A 20,671-nucleotide genomic window follows, 5' to 3' on the forward strand; every position below is an offset into this window, starting at 1 on the left:
AGGAAATTGTGATTGACTTCAGGAATAGATGCAGTACACACACACACACATACATTGATGGTACCAAAGTAGAGATGGTCGAACACTTCAAGTACCTATGAATAAGTATCACCAGAAATTTGTTCTGGACCAGCCACAGCGAAGCTATGGCCAAGAAAGCACATCAACACTTCAACTTCCTTAGAACCTGAGGAAGTTCGGCATGTCCCCAACAACCCTCACCAAATTCTGCAGATGTGTCGTAGAAAGCATTTTATTTTGGGATGCATCACAGCATGGTTTGGGAACAGCTCCATCCAAGAACACAAGAAATTGCAGTTGTGGGCGTAGCCCAGACCATCATGCAAACCAACCTCCCTTCTATTGACTCCATCTACACTTCAGTTTGCCTCGGCAAGGCCACTAGCACAATTTAGGACCAGTCTCACCCTGATCACTCCCTGTTTTCCCCTCCCGATCAAGAAAGAGCTACAAAGCTACAAACCTTAGCATTTGATAAGGTCCCACATTAGGAGATTAGTGGGCAAAATTAGGGCACATGGTATTGAGGGAAGAGTGCTGACATGGATAGAAAATTGGTTGGCAGACAGGAAACAGAGAGTAGGGATTAACGGGTCCCTTTCAGAATGGCAGGCAGTGACTAGTGGGGTACCGCAAGGCTTGGTGCTGGGACTGCAGCTATTTACTATATACGTCAATGATTTGGATGAAGGGATTCAAAGTGACATTAGCAAATTTGCAGATGACACAAAACTGGGTGGCAGTGTGATTATCTAAATGGTGTCAAGTTGGGAAAAGGGGAAGTACAACGGGATCTGGGGGTCCTTGTTCATCAGTCACTGAAAGTAAGCATGCAGGTACAGCAGGCAGTGAAGAAAGCGAATGGCATGTTAGCCTTCATAACAAGAGGAGTTGAGTATAGGAGCAAAGAGGTCCTTCTGCAGTTATATAGGGCCCTAGTGTGACCGCACCTGGAATATTGTGTGCAGTTTTGGTCTCCAAATTTGAGGAAGGACATTCTTGCTATTGAGGGAGTGCAGCATAGGTTTACAAGGTTTATTCCCGGGATGGCGGGAATGTCATATGCTGAGAGAATGGAGCGGCTGGGCTTGTATACTCTGGAGTTTAGAAGGATGAGAGGTTATCTTATTGAAACATATAAGATTATAAAGAGTTTGGACATGCTAGAGGCAGGAAACATGTTCCCGATGTTGGGGGAGTCCAGAACCAGGGGCCACAGTTTAAGAATAAGGTGTAAGCCATTTAGAACGGATATGAGGAAACACTTTTTCACACAGAGAGTTGTGAGTCTGTGGAATTCTCTGGTGGAGGCCGGTTCTCTGGAAACTTTCAAGAGAAAGAGCTAGATAGGGCTCTTAAAGATAGTGGACTCAGGGGAAATGGGGAGAAGGCAGGAACGGGGTACTGATTGGGGATGATCAGCCATGATCACATTGAATGGCGGTGCTGGCTCGAAGGGCTGAATGGCCTACTCCTGCACCTATTGTCTATTGTCTAAAACGCGTACCCAATGATTCAATTATACTTTATTGTCACGTGTACTGACGTACAGTGAAATTCTTTGCTTTTGCATACAATCCAGTAAAATCTTACAGCAAACTTCACCTACACAGTACACATTTCTGGCGCCGCCAATGTTTCAAAAGTTCTTTGTAGTCTGATCTTCTCGCAGCGGTGAACTAGAATTGCCGCCGCATATGGCTCTTGGAGGTCCTCCGCCGGGTCCCTCTTAGCTCTCAGCCCGCCAGACGTTCGGCTCCGCAGTACATCGTGGGAGTAAAGGGCATCTACAGTGGCTTGCAAAAGTATTCATATCCCTTTCCACATTTTGTCACGTTACAACCACAAACGTAAATGCATTTTATTGGGATTTTATGTGATAGACCAACACAAAGTGGTGCATAATTGTGAAGTGGAAGGAAAATGATAAATGGTTTTCAAATCTTTTTACAAATAAAAAACTGAAAAGTGTGGCATGCAAAAGTATTCAGCCTCCCTGAGTCAATACTTTGTAGAACCACCTTTCGCTGCAATTACAGCTGCAAATCTTTTGGAGTATGTCTCTACCAGCTTTGCACATCTAGAGACTGAAATTTTTGCCCATTCTTCTTTGCAAAATAGCTCAAGCCCAGTCAGATTGGATGGAGAGTGTCTGTGAACAGCAATTTTCAAGTCTTGCCAGAGATTCTCAATTGGATTTAGGTCTGGACTTTGACTGGGCCATTCTAACACATGAATATGCTTTGATCTAAACCATTCCATTGTAGCTCTGGCTGTATGTTTAGGGTCGTTTAGGTATCGCCTCGGCGCAGAGGGAGAAGAGGAGGGAAGAGACAGTAACTCTAAGACTTTTGCCTCCATCACAGTGAGGAGGTGTTTGGTGAACTCACTGTGGTGGATGTTAATTTGTGTTTATTGTGTGTTGTTATTATTACATGTATGGCTGCAGGCAACAGCATTTCGTTCAGACCGAAAGGTCTGAATGACAAATAAAGGATTCAATTCAAGTTGTCCTGCTGGAAGGTGAACCTCCACCCCAGTCTCAAGTCTTTTGCAGACTCTAACAGGTTTTCTTCCAAGATTGCCTTGTATTTGGCTCCATCCATCTTCCCATCAACTGACCAGCTTCCCTGTCCCTGTTGAAGAAAAGCATCCCCACAGCATGATGCTACCACCACCATGTTTCACAGTGGGGATGGTGTGTTCAGGGTGATGTGCAGTGTTAGTTTTCCGCCACACATAGCGTTTTGCATTTAGGCCAAAAACTTCAATTTTGGTCTCATCTGACCAGAGCACATTCCTCCACATGTTTGCTGTGTCCCCCACATGGCTTGTGGCAAACTGCAAACGGGACTTCTTATGGCTTTTTTTCAACAACGGCTTTCTTCTTGCCACTCTTCCATAAAGGCCCGATTTGTGGAGTGCACGACTAATAGTTGTTCTGTGGACAGATTCTCCCACCTGAGCTGTGGATCTCTGCAGCTCCTCCAGAGTTACCATGCTCTCCTTGCCCGGCCTGTCAGTTTAGGTGGACGGCCATGTCTTGGTAGGTTTGCAGTTGTGCCATACTCTTTCCATTTTCGGATGATGGATTGAACAGTGCTCCGTGAGATGTTCATAGCTTGGGATATTTTTTTATAACCTAACCCTGCTTTAAACTTCTCCACAACTTTATCCCTGACCTGTCTGGTGTGTTCCTTGGGCTTCATGATGCTGTTTGTTCACTAATGTTCTCTAACAAACCTCTGAGGCCTTCACAGAACAGCTGTATTTATACTGAGTAGAGATTACACACAAGTGGACTCTATTTACTAATTAGGTGACTTCTGAAGGCAATTGGTTGCACTGGATTTTATTTAGGGGTATCAGAGTAAAGGGGGCTGAATACTTTTGCACGCCACACTTTTCAGTTTTTTATTTGTAAAAAAATTTGAAAACCATGTATCATTTTCCTTCCACTTCACAATTTTGCACCCCTTTGTGTTGGTCTATCACATAAAATCCCAATAAAATATATTTATGTTTGTGGTTGTAACGTAACAAAATGTGGAAAAGTTCATGGGGTATGAATACTTTTGCAAGCCACTGTACAGGTTCAGGGACTGTTTATTCCCAGCTGTTAACAGGCCTCTCACCAGTTAAGAGTGCAATCCTGATCTCTCATCTACCTCAGTGGAGACCTTTGAACCATCTTTAATCAGACACTATTGGACTTTATCTTGCACTGATTGTTGTACCCTTTGTCTGTACATTGTGGACAACTTGATTGTAATCATGTACGGTCTTTTCTTTGACTGGATACCATGCATATAGCATTTCACTATATCTCGGTACACATGACAATAATAAACTAAACTCTTGAACATTACATATTAAGCAATCTTTGGTTGCACTTTGGGGTGTTATTTTGCTCTACTATTGGTGTTATTAATTTATTGAATTTTTGTTTATTATATATATATATATATATATATATATCTTTGTGCATCTTTTTTACAGGTCTGTTATGCTGCTGTAGTAAGAATTTCGCGTCGCCTATTTCCTTCGCTCCATAGATGCTGCTGCACCCACTGAGTTTCCCCAGCAATTTTGTGTACCTTGACTATTGACTACGATGGCTAACCTCTTACTTTGGGACTATGTCCCTAGTATCTAAGCACCCCAGCCAGGGTAAACATTAACTCTACCTCTTGCTTGTCAAACCCTGCAAGTATTTTGGCTTTTTCACAGAGATCATATTTCATTCTTGTGAACTCAAGAAAATACAGGCCAAGTCTGTTTAATCTCTCCTTACAGGAAAAACACTGTCCGAGAAAATGAAATAGTGAACCTTTGACGCATTCCATCACAAGTATATCCTTCCTTCGGTAGGAAGACCAAATCTGTGCACAATATTTCAGATGTGATCTTACCAGCATCCAGTATAATTGCAAAATGCGATTGTCAATAAGAGTGAAATATTTAATCACTGCAGAGATCAGGGTAACTCACGGATTCAAGTTTTCTCGAGGATTTTCACCCTTATGCCTCCTTTCATGTAATAACCCCGCTCATCTTGCTAAGTTTATTCAGCTCAAACAAATAATAAGCAGCAATCTGAAAGGCAGCACTTCTACTGAACTATTCTTAGCTGCTGGATAGTGTGCCCACTTTACATTCTTGTGCGAACCTTTCAAACAAAATCATTAATCATTTATTTTAAGTCAGACAGTGAATGAATGACACAGTTGAACTGCCATACACAAGTATTTGAAACACATATCCTAATCAATTAATTTTTTTTCAAAGGCATCACAAATAAAATGTTTTTAATACTCTTTACAGGATGATAGATTGCATTGCGATGAAAATCTGTTTTTTAAATATGTACTACATCAATTCAAGTCCAAAAATGTCCATTGTTCAAAACTATTTGTATATTGTCGCAGTGTTTATTTATCAATCATTCTTTAAAGATTGTGATATTATCTGCAGACAGATAGCCACCTAACACCAGGGACTCATCAAATAAATATTGGGGGGGCAGAGGTAGTGATGGGTATTGAGAATGTCAGATGGTCATGTGTGGATGTGAGGGGGTATAAGAAAAAAATAGGATTGGGTTAGGATTCCGGTCCATTGGAATAAATGCAAAAAAATGGGTCTTGAATGATGTGTGACAGCACCAGATGGACATCACAAAGGTGGGGGTGAAGCATCAGTGTTGGGACTGCTACTGTGTAGGATTGTAGTGAAGGATGAAGCTAAATAATTAGCCTACTGGTGGGTGTCCATGTCCGGCACTGCAGTAAAATCTGATTTATCCTGCAAAGCATACCCATGCAAAGGGAATGATATCATCCCACATGCCCCGACACATTAACTATTTTGGGGTAGAAGGACCAACCTGGAAAAAATCAAATTCTCTGAGTGTAATAAATCGAGGTAGTTGAAAAAAATAATAATTTTCATTGGGAGGGAGAAAAAGCTGTTCAATTGCATATGATGTAAAATAGTAAGCTATAGAATTTCCAGACAAACTCTCAAAATGATTTCTACTTATTAGAAATACAATAATTTAGTTAAGAAAATGTTGCAACTGATACCTCGATTCATTCAGAAATTATATATAGCAAAATCAGAGAAGTAAAACAGCAGAAAAAAATGTTAAAATATTTGCTCAACATAATGCAGTAAACGTTCTTTGTATGTACACATCTCACAGAGCTCTTAATTTGACAAAAACGATAGACATGATATTGCTGCAATGTTTCTTTTTCATGACCTTTCTACCTATCAGATTTCTGCAATATTTGCTGTATTGCACAAGTTGAATTTTCAGCATAGATAGTGTCAAATAATTACTTTCATTTATATGGCTCTTTTATGTAAAAAGAGATAGTAGAATTATAAACACATTTAAAATGGGTGTTGGGGGCATTGTTGCACAATATTTGTAAAAAAAATAAATAGACGCAGATAGATCAAATTTCTAGGCATGAGATTCATCTAGGCTTAGACCGAAACATTCAAAACATTTTACATTTTTAACATTTCCTTTTGAGTAAAGGATGTCACTGAATCTGCACTTCTTTGCTGCAAATGGACTGCAAAGATCAACAGATAGCGAGGCAGCGAGATTGGTGTAAATATATTACATATCCACTGCACAGCAAGAGAGAAAAATAAGCACGGTGTACATGTTTTCGCAGTTCTCCACGTTTGTTAGAGATTCATTATTTTCCCAGCAATGCATATTATTAGATTATCATAAATACTGCATAAGGAGCATGCTGGAGTAAAAAGGAAAGAACTGTTTCCCTGTCAAAATCAAAGGGACAAATAAAGTGGGAGGCTGGTGTGCCCCCTCCCATGGTATGGAGCTTTTGCATTTTTCATCTTGAAATTGTGCAGTCTGTAAGTAATGTGAAATAATGCACCATGATATGACATAAATTTAGCTCTCTGAACTGTAAAAGAGCCACTCTTCCTCCCGCCAGTCCATGTCACGAGATCATGACTGTTATTTTAGCTCTGTAAATAATGTTGCATTGGAAGAAAAGGCTCTTTTTCATGCCTTCAGTTACAGGATGGTGCACTTCGAAGGTAAAATGAATCATGATGTGACAATCCTGGAAACACTGGTCAAACTATTTAAGAATGTAAAGTCAGGGCTGCCAACATTAGGTGAGAGTTGGGAGTGAGAAATTGCGAGGGAACAAGCCTGAGGGAGCGTAGCGACCGAAGGGGGAGGGGTGGGTGTGGGAGGGGGGATGTGGGAGGGGGGGTGTGGGAGGGGGGGTGTGGGAGGGGGGGAATCCCCCGTCCCATTGGTAAGGAGCTTTTGCATTTTTCAACTTGAAATTGTGCAATCTGGTGCATACTGTAGCGAGTCTTTTAACTTACACTTGCATGCAATATTTATGCTTTAAATTGGATTTGCTATGAATAAGGTTAGGCTAAATTACATTCCTAATTACATTCCACAGTAGAGCCAGGCTCAGATCAACAGGTGCAGCACATGAATGATCGTAGTGTATTCATGTATGGAAATCAGATAATAATCATGCACTTGGCCCATGTTGACCAACCTGGGTCTCACTGCACACCTGGTACTACTCCTGACCCTGACTTCATTTGCACACCTTCTATCATTCCTGACCTTACACCTGACCCCCTATTTCTACCCTGATCATAGCTGCTTACCTGCTTAGGTTCCCAGTGCTGGACACTCCCATTGTCCCAGCTTTGACTGCACACCTAGTACTATTACAGACCTTGATTCTGGATGCACACTTGGCCTTGCTCCTCGCCCCTCTGCTCTGACAATATATCAGGCCCACACATAAAGCCCCATATCTGACCCCCTGGACTTAACCTATTACATTCAAGTCCACGGGTGCTTATCTAATGCGGGAATCGTTTATGGGGCACTTCACAGACCAAATTTGTATAACAAAATTTGCTACATCCATTGGCTTCCTTGTTATCTAACATGCTAGTTATTTTGTCAAAGAAGTAATCAATTGGTTGAACACAATTTCTCATCCATAAAATTATACTCACTCAGCGGTATGTAATCTGTTACCATTTCCTTCATTTTCTTAACAAACTGTCCTGAAGTCATTTTCACCCCCAATATTTTCAGTATCTTGCTGTTTTCCTCTCAGCTGGGACTTTCCGAAATGCAAAGTCCAATAACTATATACAGTATTTACGCAATATTATTCTAATACATATGATCTTTGAGAGTACATAATATTTTCTGTGGTATTCATAACACAACAATGATAAAGAGATCTTTGTTTTGATTGCACCTACCAACATGCATACATTATTATATTACAGTTAATGTGTACCGAGGGCAAATTTTTGTTCCAATGCTCCCCATTTCCAATTACTTTTAAATTGAAGTGATTGAAATCCAAGTGAAGTTTAAATGGCATCAGAAAAATAAAACCTCCAGAATGGATTATATTCATTACATGGTTGGTTGGAGTCAGTATCAGCACAATTACTAGATTAAACTTTGAATCTACAGATGTCCTGGTTCAAGCTAAAACTAAAGACAAATAATAACCTCCTCACATATTCCCCTGCAAGTATCTCTGTCACTCCTTCAAAATATGCCCCTTCTTTGAACAAGCTCTTAAACATCGCATCTGAATCCGTTTCCATCTGATTACACTCCTTGAGGATGTTCAACTACGTGTTCAATTAATAAAACAACGTGATTGGGGACATTTCTATTCAACCTGTCAAAGGAATTTGGGAGGGGAGGGTGGTTAGAAATAGTCAGTGAGGTAAACAAACATAATAGTTGAGTGGCAAATGACAATAGTGCTACCTTCCCAATATTTAACTGAAGGAAATAATGGGTTATTGGGACTGTATGTTGTGACACACAGCCTGACACCTTGCATGTCATTTTAATATTACACTTATCCCATCACCTTGGATATTCCGGATTAATAAATTGAGGTTTTGTCAACTAATTACAAATCAGGCTAATTACAAATCAATAACATTAGCCAACTCCGAAACACAAATCGCTGAGCATTGGGATCCAGACATTACGGACAACTGTCCTCAGTTCCTCGCTCACATCTGGCAGTGCTCTCCGTCTGAACCAGGGGTCACGGAGTGTTTTTGAAAGTGGGGGAGCTGAGTGATCACTGGCCTTGGGGGTATCTGGCGAGGCAGTGGAGTGACCGAGTGGGGGGAGGGTGTGGGAAGGGGGTGCTTTTTGAAATTTGATGTATTAAAATTATGTTTTAGTGAATTGTAGAAGTATGATTTCAATGTTTTTTGTTTAAAGTAATTTTAAGAGGTTACTTTTTAAGGGGTAACTTTTTCCACACAAAGGATGGTGGGTGTATGGAACAAGCTGCCAGAGGAAGTAGTTGAGGCAGGGACTATCCCAACATTTAAGAAACAGTTAGACTGATACGTGGATAGGACAGGTTTGGAGGGATATGGACCAAAAGCAGGTTGTGTAGCTGGGACATGTTGGCGGGTGTGGGCAGGTTGCGCCGAAGGGCCTGTTTTCATATTGTATCACTCTATGACTACATTATACCATGCTTCAAAATCAAGTGGTCGAGTTTTATTGCCATATACCAAAGCATAGAAACATAGAAAATAGGTGCAGGAATAGGCCATTCGGCCCTTCGAGCCAGCACTGCCATTCAATATGATCATAGCTGTTCATCTAAAATCAGTACCTCTTTCCTGTTTTTTCCCCATATCCCTTGATTTAGCTAGCACCAAGAGCAAAATGTAACTCTCTTGAAAATATCCAGTGAATTGGCCTCCACTGCCTTCTGTGGCAGAGAATTCCACAGATTCACAACTCTCTGGGTGATGAAAGTTTATCCTCATCTCATTCCTAACTGGCCTACCCTTTATTCTTAAACTCTGACCCCTGGTTCTGGACTCCCCCAACATCGGGAACATTTTTCCTGCAGTTACAGTAAGTGGAAATCTAGCAGGCAAGCAGGATGCTTTCTCCAACCACGCCCATTTGAAGACCACTACCTTCCACCGTTTCTACCCAGTGCTTGGTACTTACTTCCAGCAGCCACTGGTTGTCCTCCAGCATACACCGAACCACAGCTTGATCCATGCCGGTCTCCAGAGCAAATTTGGCACAGAGACTCTCACGGCAGCGGCGCAATGCATCCGACGCCTCCGACGGTCCCGGACCCTTGCACTGAGGCTGCTCCACGGCCGGAGCTGCAGCAAGCGACTCGCCAGCCCCGGCTCCCCGTCCACATCTGCCCCGCCTCTACTTCCATCCCTCCCTCCGTCCCGGCTCTCCAACACCCAGGACCAGGTTGCTCAGAACACAGCGGCGCCTCGTCCACAGCCGGAGATATTGGAACATGTCTAGCCAAAAATGGGGGGCCCCCCAGCCCCCCCGGTTCCACGGCCCATGTACCTCTCTCCTGTTGCTCGCCCGCCTCGCTCATGTCAGCCTCTTCCCACAAATCCTTAAATTCCGACTGCCGCCGGGAGCAGGACATAGCCTTACTTGCTGCGCTGGGCGACACTCATTCACTGCCCGGTCCTCCAGGATGCACCGAGCCGCAGCCTGATCCACGCTGGTCGGCAGGCACTTTAATGGCAGCGGTGCCATGCTTCTGATGCCTCCGGCGGCCCAGGACTCTTGCACTGAGGCTGCTCCAAAGATACTAGAGCTCCTCTAGTATCTTTTGGCTGCTCCATGGCCGGAGCTGCGGCAAGCGACTCGCCAGCCCGGCAAACACTGGCCAGCCCAGGCTCTCCGTCCGCATCTGCCCCCGACGGCGCTTCCTTCCCTCCCTCAGCCCCGGCTCTCCAACACCCGCGGCCCATGCAGTTGATATAAGTTTTGAACTCTCTTTGATCACAGAATTTCTCATGACAGAGCGTGAGAAATTTGTGATCAGCGTGAGAGCATGAGAATTTGGCCAAATGCGTGATTCTCACGCTCAATGTGTGAGAGTTGGCAGCCCTGGTAAAGTTATAAACAACTTAGAACAGCACAGCACAGAAACAGGCCCTTCGTCTCTACAAAACATAGTACAGAAACAGTCTATTCATCCTCAGCAGTCCATGTCCGCATTTGTGCTCCACTCAAACCCCCTTTCATCTTTCCTCAATCAACTAACAATCAGCCTTACTCGTAGTTTCTTTATATGCTAAGGAGATGCAAGGAACTGCAGATGCTGGTTAACAACAAAGGATACATAGTACTGGAGTAACTCAGTGAGTCAGACAGCATCTTTGGAGAACATGGATAAGTGACGTTCCAATCAGGATCCTTTTGAAAAAGGGTCCCAACTTGAAGCGTCACCTGTCCATGTTCTCCAGAGATGCAGCCTGACCCGCAAAGTTACTCCAGCAATTTGTGTCTTCCTCTGTATGCTATTCTGGCTTCCCATTAATTAGATCTCTATTATTTACCTCAATTGCTTCCGTGGTTCTTAACCAGATGTTTGGATTTGTTTGCACTTGGAAGGATAGGATTCTGGAATACACCACAGTAACTAGAGGTGGGAGAGAAATAAATCTGTTTGCAGGGAGTTGAAAAACCTGACAGGAAATACTCCTGTTTTTCTGGGCTACAGGGAGTGTTGCAAAGACACACAATCATTCTTCTAAATTGTCCTCATCCATTCATAGTTATTGGGTTTCCTGAGACCCAAATAACTCAGCTGCCCACATTAAAACAAGAATCTATCAGCTGAATTTCTTACGTCACCAACTATCACTTGCCAGGCTTTGCCCCAGCCCTCACCACTTTTTTCAAGCCTTCGTCCCTCTACTTCATCAGTCTGAAGAAGGGTCTCAACCTTGTGTCTCCATTAAAACAAGAAAAACAAAATTAGAAATACCTTGTTACAATGGCCTGGAATTTGTGGATAACCAACAGCAGTTAACTGCAAAACAGACATCATTATGGACAACCATAATTTTTATGGGGGGAAAATGAGCCCTATAAGTTGTAGTCAACATTTCCTGGTATTTATCACAAATAGAATTCTAGCAGTGGATTCCTCATGGGGACAAGTGGGAGGGCAAAACAGAAGCAATCCCCTTACTTTATGGATTATTATCATGTCATCTCAGCCTTCAATGCTCAAGAGATCAAATCTTCAGTCTTTTGAGTTGGTTTAGTTGTTATATCGTCCATACAAATCTTTTTTATGACTTAATCAGTGTCTTCATATTCTATTTCTGTGGCAAATAAGATGCTTTCTGATCAAGGTTCAATAAAAGTTTAGCTTAACGTCTTAACAGTGTTATCCCTCTAGAGGTTTTTTTATAGCTGTATTGATCCATACTTCAAGTTCAAGTGAGTTTTGTACTTCTAATCTCATATCCTCTTGCTCAAAAAATTCAGTTTCTTATTTTCTTAATAAGTGACCACCTATACTTACACATTTGTAATTCCTCGAATGTGTATATATGAACGTCCAATTGCCAAGGATGTGCTCATTCTGTAAGAACACTAATATGTCCTTCAGAGTTTGTTTCAGTCCTCCTCAGTATTGCTTATTCCTTTAATTCAGAAAATGTTTTAGAAAATTAGGATTACTAAATGTAAAGTATGTTCATAATGTTGATTCGCAGGAACCCGACCGATCTTATGCCACTCTCGGAACCTAACATTTATTTCAACCATTATTTCCAACTAGCCAGATTACCATCCATTTAACAGTTTCTCCAGATACTCAAGACTTTAATAATTATTCCATTAAAGGCTACCATGTTGAAGCTGGTACTGACATATTACACTGGTTTTGTACTTAATCGGTTGTCTTTCCAAATAAATCAATTCAATCAGTAAGCACAACCCTTTCAAAAACCACTTTTGTTTTCTTGATGTGTCTCCACTTTGGCTTTGAGTCTGGTTTCAATTATTTTCTTACAGTGCCTGCCTAGCCTGGCGTTCCCAAATATGTCCCACCTCACTTTAAAATTCAATTTTTTGCATGTCATTCACTAGTCCTTTGACACCACATCTTATTTTAGTCAATTATTAAATATTTTCCCATGATTTTTTAAATGGGTAATTCAATCCATGTCTCAAGGTTACATCTTTTTTTCAATTTTATTAGTTTACTTAATGTTTGATTAGTTTATTTTATACAATATTTCTAATTTTATTAGAAAGAGAGTTATATAATTTCCAATCTTTCTTCAAGATCCTTTCTACCTGATCCATCTCATTGGAAAATATTGAAACAAAATTATAATGTAATATCTGCCATTTCATTCTAACTGCCTGTGATTTTACCTTCAGAGGTGCTTGATGTCTGTATTCCCTTCCTGACTTCAAAGAACCTGTAAACAAATTTAGCCTTCCATTTCATGTTCCTTGACAATTTAATTTTATAATTCCCCTTTGCCTTCCTAATTTTGCTTTGCAAGGAAAAACTAACCGGGTTCCATTTACTTTCAATTTAAACATTGAAGTCATTTACTTTTGATAAATATTTAAAACTAAACTGAACTGAAGTTTTCCTTCTGACTGTCAAAGTGGAAGTAAGTAAATTCTTGAAGTAACATAAATCATGCAGAAGGCTGTGCTGATTTCATGAGCCAAGCTTCAGCCTGCAAATAGTATTACCTCACTGAAAATATGAGAAAAAGAATTAGTATTTACTTTACAATCCAACTTATGCTTTAATAATTCCAGCAGAATATTGGTGAAGCTGTTTCACTAATGAATAAAAAGGGAACCCACGTCAGACTCCTATTCATAGACTGCAGCTCTGGTTTCAATATTATTATCCCAACCAAGCTCATCTCCAACCAAGTCAGCAATCCCCTCTGCAACTGAACCTTTGACTTCCTGACCAACAGGCAAGGATAGATGATAAATCATCTTCTACAATAACCATCAACACTGGTGCAACGCAAGGATGCATTTAGAGTCCACCACTATACTACACTTATTTGTGTAGCCAAATACCAATCCAACTACAATCTGTCCTGGAGCACAAAAACATCAAAGTAATGGCCAAGCAAACACACCAATGGAAGTTTGGCAATCCCCAACAAGCCTCACCAACTTCTACAGATGCGTGGTAGAAAGCATTTTATTGGGATGCATCGGTTTGGGAACAGCTCCATACATGACCGCAAGAAATTGCAGAGACTTATGGACATGGCCCAGACCATCACGCAAAGCAACCTACCTTCCATTGACTGCAGCTGTACTTCACGTTGCCTTGGCAAGGCCACCAGCATAATTAAGGACCAGTCTCACCCTGGTCACTCCCTGTTCTCCCCTTTCCCATCAGGCAAGAGGTACAGGAGCTTGAAAATGCACATCTCCAGGTTCAAGGTCAGTTTCTTTCAAAATTATTTCGGACAACTGAACCATCCTCTCATCAGATAGAGTCCAATCCTGACCTCCCATCTACCGCATTGGAGACCTTTGAACCATTATTAATTGGACAGTATCGGACTGTATCTTGCGCTGAATGTTTTACCCTTCATCCTATATCTGTACACTGTGGACGGCTTGATTGAAGGCATGTATAGTGATTTATTTGATTGTATAACACATAACAAAAGCCTTACACTGTACCTCGGTACACGTGACAAAAATAAAATAAACTTATTTGTCAGTTACTGACTGTTACATTTCCGTATTTTAAATATCAATTTCTCTACAACTGATTCATTATACAACAATTATATTAATGCAAAAAAAGAGACACAGAAGTATTATTTTAATTAACATATATTCAAATTTGTCATTATGAAGGCAACAAAATCACACATAGTTAAATGGACAATATTTTTCGGCATAGATCTTTCAACATCATAGAATAAGTAATTGAATCGCCTGTTTGTGTGGATTATTTGGCAGGAAATACAAAGGTTAGGATCACTTTACATATTTGAATGCATACATTCTCAATTGAATCACCAAGCACGTTTTCTCTCAGTATGTGATCATGGGAAATCTTAATTAGAAGGGATCCTTCCCTGCATTCAGTATTCTGATACAAGCATGGTATTCAATGTCCTTAAATTTAGCAAATCTCTCTCCTGATACCATGACTCAGCATCTCTTTTTTTCACTTGATGATACATGAAAGAGTTGAAACCACTTAGGACTCAATATTGATTTTAATATTTTGGAATATCGAACATAGAACAGTACAGCACAGGAACAGACTCTATGGCCGACCATGTCCATGCTGAACACGGTATCTGATAAACTATTCTCCTCTGCTTGTATGTGATCCATATCCCTCCATTCTTGCATATCCATGTGCCTATCTAAAAATATCTTAAATGCCACCATTGTATCTGCCTCCACCCTGGAGTGCACTCACACACGCACCATAGTCCGTTTTTACAAAAGGCCCGCACTTCTTCTTTATACTTTGCCCCTTTTATTATTCTATTAAAGCTATATTAAAGCTCTATTAAAACTATGCCCTCTGGTCTTTGATATTTCCTCCCTGGGAAATAGGTTTTGACTGTCAACCCTATTTATGCCTCTTATAATAGCGTTGTTACAAAACCTACCATCAGCGGCGCTCCAGATCTGCCACTGCCTGTGAGTGCGATTCCGAAGGCTGGGGGGGGGGGGGGGGGGGGGGGGGGGGGGGGATTAAAATGCAGGTTTGTATTGGTTGTCGGAGAGGTATTTGCTCGGACTACATGTTGATGAGAAAGATATATTTTGCGCTTCCGTTCCCGTTTTTTTTTTAAAGTTGCTGGTCGATTGCATCGCTGGATTGAAGTTAAACGCGACTTCTAACGCCTTCAACATCACGGATCCAAATCAACATCAAGGACTTCCACATCAGGACAAAACAAAAGTTATGTCGTTTATTTAACATCTTACCTTGCTTTTTGGTGTGGTTTCATTTTAATCTGATGATTCGAAATATGTTATTTAGGGCCTGATATCGGCCGTGTCTTGCCTGCCGATATCGTGGGGCTTAAATCATGGCAACGGCCACATTTCGATCTATCACAATCCACTCTCAAGATAATCAAATTCATTATTTTTTCCACAATCATGTCATAAGAACATCTAACATCTATATTTTGTGTTATTGTCTATCCATGATTAATATTTTCATACTAAATATCTGAATGAAAACTTCCACAGTACATAGTTTTTAGTCAGGTTTAGTATGAAAATATTGATCATGAATAGACAATCTCAAAATCTACATAATTTAGATATTGTTATGACATGATTGTGCAAAAAATAATGATTTTGATTATCTTGAGAGTCGATGTTTGTGGATTTTGAATAAATGTCTGTGTAAAACGACTCTTGTCCGCTGCAGTGTTATAAACCAATAGGAAAACTTTCAATTCCTTCCATTGGCATAGAAATTCATGACAAAGTGTGATTTAAAAATCATGTTATATTGGGAACTCTTCTGTGAATGGGATCAGTTTGTTATTTGGATACTTTGGCTATTTAAAAAATATATTTTTAGCCTTTTCTTAAGAATGGGATAGATGTTTAGATCTAGTAATTGAATTTAGATGAATTTAATTGATTTGATGAATCTGATAAATGTGAATTTTTTGTTAGGTCTTTACTATTTGTTTTAACGTTACAATAATATTAAAGTTCTGATCTTGAGAATTTCACATTTTTGAATTTTCAAGGCAGTCTGAATGTCTATTACTATTTCCGTCACAACGGTCAATTTTGTAATTGTCTACAATTAGGTAACTAACTAATTATATGCTTTAATTTCAGGTCATCCAAGTAAGATGTATCATATTTGTTTCAGAATGCTTCAATGTATAATAACTGAAAATTTCATTCAGCTCTCTTATTTTTTAAGAAAAGTATGGGCATTTATGTCAATTGACTGACCTCGATCACAGCTTTTGTGTTAAGTTAATGGAAAAGCAATAGGGAACAAGATGCTAATTTCCATGTATGAAAATGACCATAACCTTTTTAATACTGAAGATATGAAAGCGAATTAGGTGTCAAATTAAAGTTATTTTTATGCTTTATCTGATGGGATAAATTACAGGCTTCATTTTTTAAATCTCAAAATTTTGTAACATTCCTACTTATAATCTTTTCCACTTCCATCAAGTCTCCCCTCAGCTTCCACCACGGCAGAGAAAACAATCCAAGTTTGTCCAACATCTCCTTATAGCTAATACCCTCCAATTAGGCAGCATTCTGGTAAACCTCTTCTGCATCTACACCAAAGCCTTTACATCCTTCCTGTAATGGGGCGACCAGGACTGCACATCATACTCCAAATGTTGCCAATCTAAAGTATACATTTGATGTAACCAATCTCTATGGGTGAGATCATACTTATCTGCTACACATTGTACCTTTTTTACTTGGATTGATCAGGTGAATGTTAACAGGATTTTATATTTTTGTTTCATCCTTTCTGATTACTGGAATATCATTTATTTTAATAAATGATACCAATGATACCAAAAGAACCCAATAATTCTCCAAGATGTCCTGTACCTGTTGTGTTCCAATCACTTTATTCATTTGCCAACATAAAAAGCAAGCAGACTTCCTTTAGTTATTTTCTTGCCAATAGCCACCACCTAAAAATATCTCTTCAACACACTTGCAGCACCAGAAATGGTTTGTCACATACAATAACACATAAATCAGTAAAAACAATTGCTGTACCAATATTACATATGATGGATTGTCAAATAAAATCTAATAATGAGCCACTTAAGGAGATATTGGAGCAGATGGCCCAAAGCTTGATCAAATAATTATTTTAAAAGTGAATTAAAGGATGAAACCCTTAGCGGAAAGTAGAAGAGTACATCTGAACATTCATGGCTATAATACTAAACACCCCAATAATAAAATATAATTGTATGCAGATGATGTATTATTATATATCACCAATTCCCAAATTAGTATTCCAAATATATTAAATCTTATAGTGGAATTCGGTTCCTTCTCAGGATATAGAATAAACTGGAAATAAAGTGAAATTATGGCAATAAAACCTCAAGAGCCGATACAGCTTTTAAAATTCCCTTTCAGAATTGCTACAGAAAAATTTAAATATCTGGGTGTTCAGGTAACCAGAAAATATACATCTTTATTCAATGCAAACTTCCCGCCTTTAGTTAAACGCTCTTATTCAATTCTGGAAAACACTTCCGATCTCTCTAATAGGCAGAATAAATGCCATAAAAATTATTTTCCTCCCACAAATTCTCGATTTATTTCAATCAATACCGATATACATACCTAATTTATTTTTTTAAATCTTGATTCCTGGATTACAAACTTTATCTGGGATTATAAAACACATAGAATTCATAAACGACATCAATGTAAACCCAAAGAAATGGGTGGATTGGCTCTCCCCAATTTCTGATACTATTATTGGGTAACAAATATTAAAAATGTAATTTATTGGCTGGACAATTCAGGCCAACAGGTAGATTGGCTAATAATGGAGAAAGAGGATTGCTCGCCTTTTAATATAGGCGCGATTCTTCTCTCCCCGACAAAGTTGAAGGACACACTATATGATAAAAATCCGATTATTCACAGCACTTTACGAATCTGGAGACAAGTAAAATCAACTTTTAAACGAAGAAATTTATCTCTTCTTTCACCAACAGCTAATAACCTGTCGTTTAAGCCATCTATTATAGATAAAACGTTTACATGGGGAAAGACTAGGAATTTAAAAGCTTGGAGATCTGTACGAGATGGGAAATCTCCTGTCATTTCAGAAATTACAGTTGAAATACAGTCTGAAGTAATATTTTAGATATCTTCAAATTCGAGATTATTTTAAAACATATACCCTTGATTACCAAACTCTGCTGCCAGATATATAAGATAAAGATATGAATAGAAACTCAGTCAAACAATCTAACATCATACTTGTATAATACCCTTCTAAATATAGAAATTCCATCGTCAGACGCAATTAGATGAGGATGGGAAAAGGAATTAGGCCTAAAAATTTCCAAAGACAGATGGGAAAAATATCTTTTATATATACATAATTGTTCGATTAATGTTAGACACATTTTAATCCAATTCAAAACACTGCACAGACTCTACTACTCAAAGACTAAACTGAATAAGATTTTTTCAAATGTATCTCCTATTCGTGACAAATGTCTCCTTCAAGAAGCAACTACAACACATTCCTTTGCCTCTTGCATAAAACTATATAACTTTTGGAAGTTCAGAGCAATTTTCGAAGACACGGATTCCATTCATTGATTCATTACAAGGATAGTATGGTGCAACACAACTTAGGAATTAAACCGATTTACGGACTGGGTGATGGGTGGGGAGAGAAATGAAGCAGGTATATCATCACTTTTTGTTTTGTTTTTCTGTTTTTGTCTTTTTATTTCTTTACGTTTTTCCTATTTCTATTCTTTTCTATTCTCTTCGACTACACTCATTTGGTAGTTTACGGTTTCTATTCTTGCACATTCACTTTCTCTTTCATTTTCGCTTTTCTTGCTCTTTCTCTCTTTTTCTATTTCATCTTAGCTAAAATTTAAATTGAAGCTGTACAATAAATGTATTATGGCATATGCCGCAGTTTATACTTTTGTACACAGCTAATAAAAATAAATTTTTTTTTTTTAAAGGATGAAAAATGGGTAGAGAAGTGGAGAAAATGCAGCACGTGAAGCAAAACATGGGATCAATTAAATACAAACATGATTAAAAGGCTAGAATTGGAGAGAGGAGAAGCGGTTACAATTACAAAAAACATTTGGATAGATTTATGGATAGGAACGGTTTCAAGCGATATAGGCCAAATGCAGGACAAAGGGTTGAGACCAAAATACCAACTTAGTTGGCATGGAAAAGGTAGCCGAAGGACCTGTTTCTGTGCCATATAGTTCTGTGATTCTATGACTCTATGAGACATCTTAGAAAATTATAGGGTTGAATGATATTCCAGTGATAAGAAAGTATGAGACCTGGGAAAGATTTAGAAACAAATGTAGGAATTTTATAAACCAAAGCACTGCTTATCAGGTAGATATGAAAGAACAGGTTCTAAGGATAATCAAGACGTTAAATAAACTTAAAATAGCATAAACAGGTATTTAAAACGACGGATGTATACAAATGAGAATAAAACTGACTTTAGACCAAAACTAGGATTGTTTCCAAATATTGACATCAGGATCTTCATCAAAGGAATTGTTCATGCAACGCAATCAATTTACCAACATATATGAATAATGCAGAATTATCAATCACACCATGACATCTATTGCTCCAGCAAGCTTCACGGGCGATCATATCAGAACTGTAATAATTACAGTTGACGAGCTTTATAAAATAGAAGTGAAGCTTTTTATCTGTTGGAACGGCAGAGTTGAAATTCCGTTCAAATGAGCTGCTTAAATAATTCTGAGTTAAGCTCTAAAAATTGTCAAGGAAAGGTGTTAACACAGAGATATCACACATTGTACATACATTGTATTGAAGCAATAATCATATTTCACCTGCATTGAAAACAAGCTCAAGTAGGTATCACCATTCAATTCAAAGCAAAAACAATCATACACAAGACTCTGTTTGGAGATCACAAAGCCTTTCAGTATTATCTGCGTTTTGGGGTGAGGTAGGTGGGGGATGAAGAACACAGCGGAATGAAAAATTTACCGGTGACAAAAATAAAGCTTCAAGGGTTAACATGGTGAAGATGTTGCAACACATAACTAAACTGATCCAAAAAAGTGTCCATCTTTTGAATGTAACTTACTCCTCCATTGGTTGAACTCCAATCAACCCATTTTGGTGAAAAGAAAACCTGCTAGTGTGGGCGTGATGAGGAGGAGAGTGCTGCACTCACCGTCAAAGTGATAAAGCACAGGCGCTAAAATGCAACATGCTGGAGAAGTTCAGTGGGAAGAAGGGTCAAAGGACCCCAAATGTCGCCTATCCAGACTGAAGATTAGTCCAGACCCAAAATGTCACCCATTCCTGTCACCACGCCAGATGCTGCCTGACCTGCTGAGTTATGCCAACACACCGTGGTCTATACAAAATTCCAGCAAGGACCAATGTGCAACTAATAAAATAATGTGCTGGATATAATGGCTTGAAGGTGAAGTACATAAAGTTCACAATAGATTCAGACAGCATTCACATAAAGCAAACTGAATTCATTTAATTCATCTTCAC

General features: G+C 39.3%; 1 protein-coding gene and 1 long non-coding RNA gene across 2 annotated transcripts in view; both read right to left on the minus strand.

Moving 5' to 3' along the window:
* Positions 1-20,671, minus strand: part of gpc6 (glypican 6) — a 745,006-nt gene that overhangs the window by 663,447 nt on the left and 60,888 nt on the right. The window lies entirely within an intron of this gene.
* On the minus strand, positions 1,576-3,694 carry LOC116974470. The gene is made up of 3 exons (XR_004412367.1): positions 3,613-3,694; positions 3,204-3,207; positions 1,576-1,808 (listed from the first exon to the last, which is right to left on the minus strand). It is a non-coding gene; the product is annotated as an uncharacterized LOC116974470 (long non-coding RNA).

Source organism: Amblyraja radiata, chromosome 6 (assembly GCF_010909765.2).
Source record: "Amblyraja radiata isolate CabotCenter1 chromosome 6, sAmbRad1.1.pri, whole genome shotgun sequence".
NCBI lineage: Eukaryota > Metazoa > Chordata > Chondrichthyes > Rajiformes > Rajidae > Amblyraja > Amblyraja radiata.